The 8,123-nt window shown below is 45.3% G+C and overlaps 1 pseudogene; it reads right to left on the reverse strand.

The window, feature by feature from the left end:
• Window positions 1–4,547: 4,547 nt before the first annotated feature.
• Window positions 4,548–5,823, reverse strand: LOC108302463 (annotated as a pseudogene).
• Window positions 5,824–8,123: the final 2,300 nt, after the last annotated feature.

Here is an 8,123-nt window from a genome sequence, read left to right on the forward strand (position 1 = left end):
AAAAAAAAAAAAAAATGCCCAGACAAAGTGTGACATACAGCAAATGTCCTTTGTGATATGGAGTAGAAATCAAGCCATAGGAAGCAGCTGAAAGAAGGTTTAATGAGATCAAAGGATGGGGAGTGCTTTTCAAGTACTTAGGGAAGTGAAGAAGAAAACAAGTATTTGTTGAGTGCCCACCAGGTTCCTGGTACTCTGAGGCTATTTGCTACACATGTTAATTTCTGAAATGAGAAGTGAGAAGCCTATTTTATGACATTCTAAAGATTAAGGTCTCAGGTCATTAGGCAAAAATTACAGGGACACGGGATCTATTTTTCCTCCTGATGACCAGTAGTTGATTGCAGAAAATTTGAAAAACAAAAGCCCAAAGAAGACAAATTATCACCTGTGATTGTACCCTCCAGAGATAAATGTTACAAAAAAATTATTTTATTATATACACTTTTTATTGTAAAGTTGAAGTCATACAAAATATACTAATTTATAGCTTTCTTTTTGCCATCTAACCGCCGTCATAATTTTTCTCATGTTGTGAAACATTCTTCATTCTGTGTTCTATTTCCACAAGTCGACGTGCTACATTTTAAAATTGAGGCTCCGGCGCCAGACACTCAGGTTGTTCTGAGGTTTCACTTAGTGACGTTATTGAAAGGAGCTATACGAGGGTGGGATTGGTCTGGGGAACATACTGGGTGAGAAAGTGAGAGAAGAAAACGCGCTTAGCCTGGGCAAGTCAGAGCTTTCTTCAAATGCTTGAAGGTTGTCATTTGAAAGAAGAGTGAGACTTGGTGTATGTGGTCTTAAATGGGAAGACTTAGAAACTGGGTGGAAAGTGTGGGAAGAAGATCCATTCACAGGCTGGAAAGGCAAATTTCCTATAGTTGAGGGTAACCAAAGAAGGTCTGGGCAGCTTTAAGAGGTAGTGAGTTACCAGCTAGTGAGGACACTCAAATATAGGCAAAGAAAAGTAATAACTTACTTGCATATAATGTGTTAAATGTGTTTGCAGCAGAAAGACCTGAGTGTTTTGAGAACATGGAAGATGTTATTTATTTATTTAAGATGGAGTATTGCTCTGTCGCCCAGGCTGGAGTACAGTGGTGTGATCTTGGCTTAATGCAACCTCTGCCTCCTGGGTCCAATTCTCCTGCCTCAGCCTCCCAAACAGCTGGAATTACAGGTGCCCCACCACACCTGGCTAATGTTTGTGTTTTTAGTAGTGACGAGGTTTCACCATGTTGGCCAGGCTGGTCTCGAATTTCTGGCCTCAAGTGATCTGCCCTCCTCAGCCTCCCAAACTGCGGGGATTAGAGGTATAAGCCACCGCGCCTGGACTTTTATTTATTTATATTTGAAAGGGGAAAGGGTCTTGAGAAAGACTTTGAAAGTTAAAATCTGAATCAAATCTTATTATTATTTACATCAGGGCTCAATATTTACGCAATGACTGATAGTTCACAAACGATTAAAGGCTTCCCTTTAAGGATGAGGAAACAGAATCAGAGAGGGAAAGTTTTAGGAACACTACCTCAGTCCCTACAACAAGGAGGTGGCTGAGAATCCCCATGTTCTGTTGCAACAGCCACTTTTTTTTCCAGTTGCTGTTATTGTTATTATAAAGGTTACCAATCCCATCTAAAACATCTAGGCTTGCAAGACACTGCCCGTGCCCTGCTTCATTATGAGAACATGAAATTGTCTCCTGTGACTAATGTGAACAAAATGTCACTGTTGTCAGGTAAGTCTTCCTGCATGGAGATTCCATCCCCTTTCTTTCCCAGAGCAGCCATTGGATGATTAGGGTTTATGGGAGGTAAGGGTTGGGCTCCCCCGGCTCCAGCATCTATGCATGAGTCTATGATGTCCCTGCTGCCTTCTGCTCAGGGCGGGCCTCCTTCCTTGGTGGTCTGAGAGCCCGGAGTGAATGTACTTCCCGCATTAGCCCTGTGTTTCACATATGCCTTCCATTCTGTCAACTCAGAACCCCGGAAAGCTGGGCTCCCACCCTCCACCCTACCTGTGCAGCTGCGAACTTCATTGTCCATGAATATGCTCCTGTTTCCAGCATCTCCCCTGAACCCTGGCCTCCACCCTAGTTCTTCTGGGCTAGCCAAGCTAGAAGGAAATGTGGAGATCCCCTCTGGGCTACAGGAGAGGCCTGTCACCACCCTCAGGAAACCAGCTCCCTTCTGCCCCTGCCTGGGTGTCCCTTCCCACCCAGCCTTTCTAGCAAAATCAAATCAGGACTCTGTGCCATGACACACACCACCCGAACGGCACCCTCATGCAGCACTCCAATAATGCCACCGCAGCCCTCCCACCCAACAGCCCTCCCTATCTTCAGGAAGCCGGCGTCCACGCTGGGGGCGAGAGGAAGGCAGGAAGCAGATGGCCACCTCTTTCAACTCCAGAGTGAAGTATACTCCTCTTGCTTTTAACCGTTTCCTGGATTTAATTGCTTGCCTACTCCATCCTGTCCTTGCTGTTTTGCAAGTCCCTAGTGACTCTGTTCTTGCCAAAACATTCATTGGTGATCCGTATATACTAGGCACTGGGCTAAGCACTGAGAATGAAAATTCCCAGGGAGCCAGGCTTGTACCCCTGGAGGTTTCCTTTTCTCCTAGTGCATGGAAAAAAGAAACCCACAGTGAAAATACAGAGATAAGTGCCATGACAAGGGAAGAAGGCTTTCCTGGAAAGAGTAGAGCAGACGGGAAAGAATGGGCTGTGTTGTGGGAGTGTAAAGTGGGGCACCCTGAGCAGAGAAGTCCTGAGAGGTCAGATCATGAAGGAATTGGGCACCAAACTAAGGTATAGAATGTTAGCCCGAAAACAAAAGCTTAAAGTCTTCTAAGTTTTTCAGTGGGCAATGACGTGATACTGAACTGCAGAGTTCCATGAAGCCTTAAGGAACAGAGTGAAGGACAAATGAGTCAGGGAGGCTGGCGGGAGGCTTGGACTGTTTATTTTACTCTTTCCTGCTCTGTTTGGATTTTTCAACTACATACTTGAATTTCTTTAGCTTGAAAATAAACAGGCCAGGCACAGTGGCTCACACCTGTATTCCTAGCACTTTGGGAGGCCAGGGCGGGAGGCTTGCTTGAGCCCAGAAGTTGGAGACCAGCTTGGACAACATGGTGAAACCCCTGTCTCTACTTAAAAATATTTTTTTAATTAAAAAAATTAAAAATTAGAAAGCAGTCCAGGCACGGTCACGCACGCCTATAATCCCAACACTTTGGGAGGCTGAGGCAGGTGATCAGGAGTTCAAGACCAGCCTGGCCAACATGGTGGAAGCTCATCTCTACTAATAATACAAAAATTAGCTGGGCGTTGTGGCGCGTGCCTGTAATCCCAGCTATGAGGGGGCCTGAGGCAGAAGAATTGCTGAAACTTGGGAGGTGGAGGTTGCAGTGAGCCAAAATTATGCCACTGAACTCCAGCTTGGGAGATAGAATGAGACTCTGTCTGAAAAAATTAATAAAGAAAACAAACAGTCATGGCCAGGTGTGGTGCCTCATACTTGTAATCTCAACACTTGGGAAGGCTGAGGTGGGAGGATAGTTTGAGCCTAGGAGTTTGAGACCAGCCTGGGCAACATGGGGAGACCCCCATCTCCACAGATAAATTAGAAAATTAAAAAATTAGCTGCGAATCATGTGTGCCTGTGGTCCCAGCTACTTGGAGGGCTGCGGTGGAAGGATTGCTTGAGCCCAGGAGTTTGAGGCTGCAATGAGTTATGATCGTACCACTACATTCCAGCCTGGGTGACAGAGGAAACCTTGTCTCAAAAAAATCAAAGAAATAAAGAAAAAGAATATAAACAGTTACTATATGAAAAATAGGATTAGTAGGTCCTTTTGTTTTATTCCTTTTTTTTTTTTTTTTTTGAGATGGAGTTTCCTTCTTGTTTCCCAGGCTGGAGTGCAGTGGCACGATCTCGGCTCACCTCAACCTCCGCCTCCTGGGTTCAAGCGACTCTCCTGCCTTAGCCTCCTGAGTAGCTGGGGTTACAGGCGTGCACCACCACACCTGGCTAATTTTGTATTTTTTTAGTAGAAACTGGGTTTCTCCATGTCAGGCTGATCTTGAACTCCTGACCGCAGGTGATCTGCCTGCCTTGGCCTCCCAACGTGCTGGGATTGCAGGTGTGAGCCTCTATGCCTGGCCCTTGTTTTATTGATTTTTTTTTTCAAGCTCACAAAAACACTTTTTATTTGAGGCAAAGAGAAGTCTTGCTGAAAGGATTACCAGTTTTAAGAAGTCAAGACTCAACTGTTAGTGACACTATTTTGACCTTGTAGATTTTGCTTCTCCTCGATCAGAAAAGGCTATTCAGGTTGAGAAGGGCAAAGAAAACTGGAAGAGACATCTACTTTACTGATGCTGCTCTTCAGACCCAACCTAAGCTAGATAGAGCTTCACTGTCCATCCAGAGGCTGCTGTTCTACCACTGAGTGACACGGGTCATGCTACATTTGCAAGAAAAATGAGACAAGAAAAACGGGTGTAGGTTGCCTGGGGCTGAGCAGACATCCACAGCTTCAAAATTCTTCACGGAAGGGGTAATCCCTGTGGGAGGCACAGCTCAAAGCGTACACCCTTCCAGTTCCTGTTATAGAGATTAAGGTGGTCAGATCCTGGATGCTCATTCAAAGTCAAGGACCTTCAAGTTCTCAGCAATGTGCTCTAGTGCCACAGACTTGGGGACCACCACTAAGTTCCTCTGCATGGGGAACCGGATCAGAGCCTGAGCTGCAGTTTATTTTACTTGGCTGCAACAATCTGCATCCTGGAATCCTCAGGAGGGAAGGTCCTAGGGCTGGCCCAGGGCCAGTTGGGAGAGCTAAGGGGGCTATGGGCAGTCGCCATGTTGCCTCTGGACTGGCAATACTGGATTAACTTCTCCTGCGTTAGGTATGGGTGGCACTGGAGCTGGTTAACCACTGGCTTCCACTTTAAGCCAGGTTTGTTTAAGATCCTCTTGGCCGGGTGTGGTGGCTCACCCCTGTAATCCCAGTACTTTGGGAGGCCGAAGCAGGCAGATTACAAGTTCAGGAGTTCGAAACCAGCCTGGCTAACACGGTAAAACCCTGTCTCTACTAAAAACACAAAAGTTATCCGGGCATGGTGTTGGGTGCCTGTAGTCCCAGCCACTCGGGAGGCTGAGGCAGGAGAATCATTTGAACCTGGGAGGCGGAGGTTGCAGTGAGCCAAGATTATGCCACTGCACTCCAGCCTGGGTGACAGAGTGAGACTTCATCTCAAAAAAAAAAAAAAAAGAAAAAGAAAAAAATCCTCTTGACCTGGAGATGGTTGAAGTTGGAGATGCCAATAGGTTTCATTAGCTCTTCATCTACCAGCTCTTCCATGGCTGCCCATGTGTCCACAATGTTGGTGTCACTGGGACCACGTTGCCTGACTCATCCAACAGGAAAAATCCCTTCCCAGGCTTAAAGCCGGTTGGCCAGTGGATGAGGTGGAGGTCCAGGCAGTCCAGCTTCAGGGCGCTGAGCATCTTCTGGCAGGCTCCTCTCACCAGGCCCTTCCCTTGGGTCATGCACCACAGCTTGCTGGCGATGCAGAGCTCCTCAAATTTTACTGCCTGCCCCCTGAGCTGCTCCTGCACGCCCACCCCCTACCAACGCATTCTCATTCCGGTACACGTGGGTGCAGTTAATGTGGTGATACCCAATGTCGATCATCAACCTCACAGCCTTGGTCACCTGGCCTGGAGGGGACTTCCAGGTGCCCAGACCCAGGATGGGCATCTTGGCGCCGTTGTTGAGCACGAGGTGGCTGGCCATGGCCACTGCGCTTCCCAGATGCCCTCCCGAAACCATCTGTCTTATTCCTTATGCTTTTTATGTTATCTATTTAAAAAGGAAATATAAAAATGGATTTTTTGCCTTTAAAAGTCTGGAAGCAAATCAGGAGATGGGAGTGAACAGATGTGTTTGCTGTCCTTCATAAATGAATGTTTTGCTATCTGTCCTTGCCCTTATGCTGCAAAGAGTGCATCTGGGGTCTAGAAATTAGCAGACTCAGCCACACAGAGGTCCTGTCTAGACCTCTGTTCAGTGAGAATGCTCACATCTATAGTTTCTCAAACTAGGTGCTACCTGAGTGAGCTGCCAACTGTACAGGGATGCTTCAGTTTGAGAAACACTGCTGTAAGAGAGTTAGCAAGCTACATGGTAGTCACTAACATTCATGTATCTCTTCAGTGGAACTTTCTCCTTCTAGCTTAGCTGACTACAACAATCTTTCCTTTGGCACTGGGGAAATTCCATCCACCTTAAGAACAAAATATTTTCCACTTCCATACAAATCACCGAACAGTGTCCCCTAAAGTTTTATGGTAGTCAGAAGCCTTGTATAGTTTGGAGGAAAATAGCGAAAAAAAGTTCGCAGAAGCTCATCGTTCATTTACGAATACGAAACAGGCAGGACGCACTGGCTCACACCTGTAATCCCAGCACTTCAGGGGGCTAAGATGGGAGGATCACTTAAGGCCTGGAGTTTGAAATCAGCCTGGCCAACATATTGACCCCCTGTCTCTACAAAAAAAATTTTTTTCAATAAAAAAATTAGCTAGACATGGTGAGGCTGGACGTGGTGAGGCATACCTGTCCTAGGTACTCAGGAGACAGAGGTGGAAGGATTGCCTGAGCCCAGGAGGTCGGGGCTGCAGTGAGCCATGATCGTGCTACTACACTGCAGCTTGGGTGACAGAGTAAGATCCTGTCTCAAAAAAAAAAACAAACAAAAAACTCCAACCTTAATCAAACGAAACCAAATCAAACAGTATTTATAATATGCCAGATATGGTGTTTGTGATGCAAAGATGAAAATGTAGGATCCTTGCCCTAAAAACACTTAAGTTTAGAAACAGGCATGGAAATACAATGTAATAAAATAGTACTAATGCTATAACAACTATAAAGATATTTTGCATTGAATTGAAGCAAAAATAGGAAAAATGTTGAAAATGGTAGCAGTAAATGTGCAGATCCATAAGTGCTGTGGAAATATTAAATGATGTTCACTACATACTTAGATTGAAAAGCCAAGAAAATAGCCAAAACTTTCAAGAACTATTGAGCTAATGAACCAAGGCAGGAGGTGATCTTTGTAGAATTCTGTGCCCCCTGCCTAATTTTAAATTCCATGTACTTAATTGTTTTTCACAGTTTCATCAGGGCATTTTCCTCAAGCTGTTAATTTTGAGGAAGCTATAATATACATAGGAATCAATATATAAAAGTGGATTTCAAGTCTTGCCAAGATGTTGCAAAATATGATTTCTTTTTTTTTTTTTTTTCTTTTTAAAGATGGAGTTTCACTCTGTCACCCAGGCTGGAGTGCAGTGGTGCCATCCCGGCTCACTGTAACCTCCGCCTTCTGGGTTCAAGTGATTCTCCTGCCTCAGCTTGTGGAGTAGCTGGGACTACAGGCACCTGCCACGACATCCAGCTAATTTTTGTATTTTTATTAGAGACGGGGTTTCACCACATTGGCCAGGATGGTCTTGAACTCCTGACCTAAAGTAATCCAGCCACCTCGGCCTCCCAAAGTGCTGGGATTACAGGTGTGAGCCACCACGCCTGGCCACAAAATACAATTTCGATATATTCTGAAACTGTGGAATGCACACTTTAATAATTTCATACTTACTATTTAAGCTTTAATGTCACAAGAAAAGAAAATGTTAATGGCAATTCATAAAATAATATTGGTAAACATGTTTACTTGAAAAGGAAAGCAATTAACATTGTCTTCTCTTTCTCTTTATTTTTAACGGCACCGTGAGAACCACATATTAACATAAACAACTTTGTAACCTTATTCTGGGAGAGAGTCCTTGTTTGCAGGTGTCTGGTTAAAAGGAGGAAGGAGGTCAGGCGCCATGGCTGATGCCTGTAATCCCAGCACTTTGGGAGGCCAAGGCGGCTGGATCACCGGAGGTCAGGAGTTTGAAATCAGCCTTGCCAACGTGGAGAAACCCTGTCTCTACTAAAAATACAAAATTAGCTGGGCGTGGTGGTGCAGGCCTGTAATCCCAGTTACTTAGGAGGCTGAGGCAGGAGAATCACTTGAACCCAGGTGGCGGAGGTTGC

Source organism: Cebus imitator, unplaced genomic scaffold (assembly GCF_001604975.1).
Source record: "Cebus imitator isolate Cc_AM_T3 unplaced genomic scaffold, Cebus_imitator-1.0 Scaffold41, whole genome shotgun sequence".
In the NCBI taxonomy this organism is placed as follows: Eukaryota; Metazoa; Chordata; class Mammalia; order Primates; family Cebidae; genus Cebus; species Cebus imitator.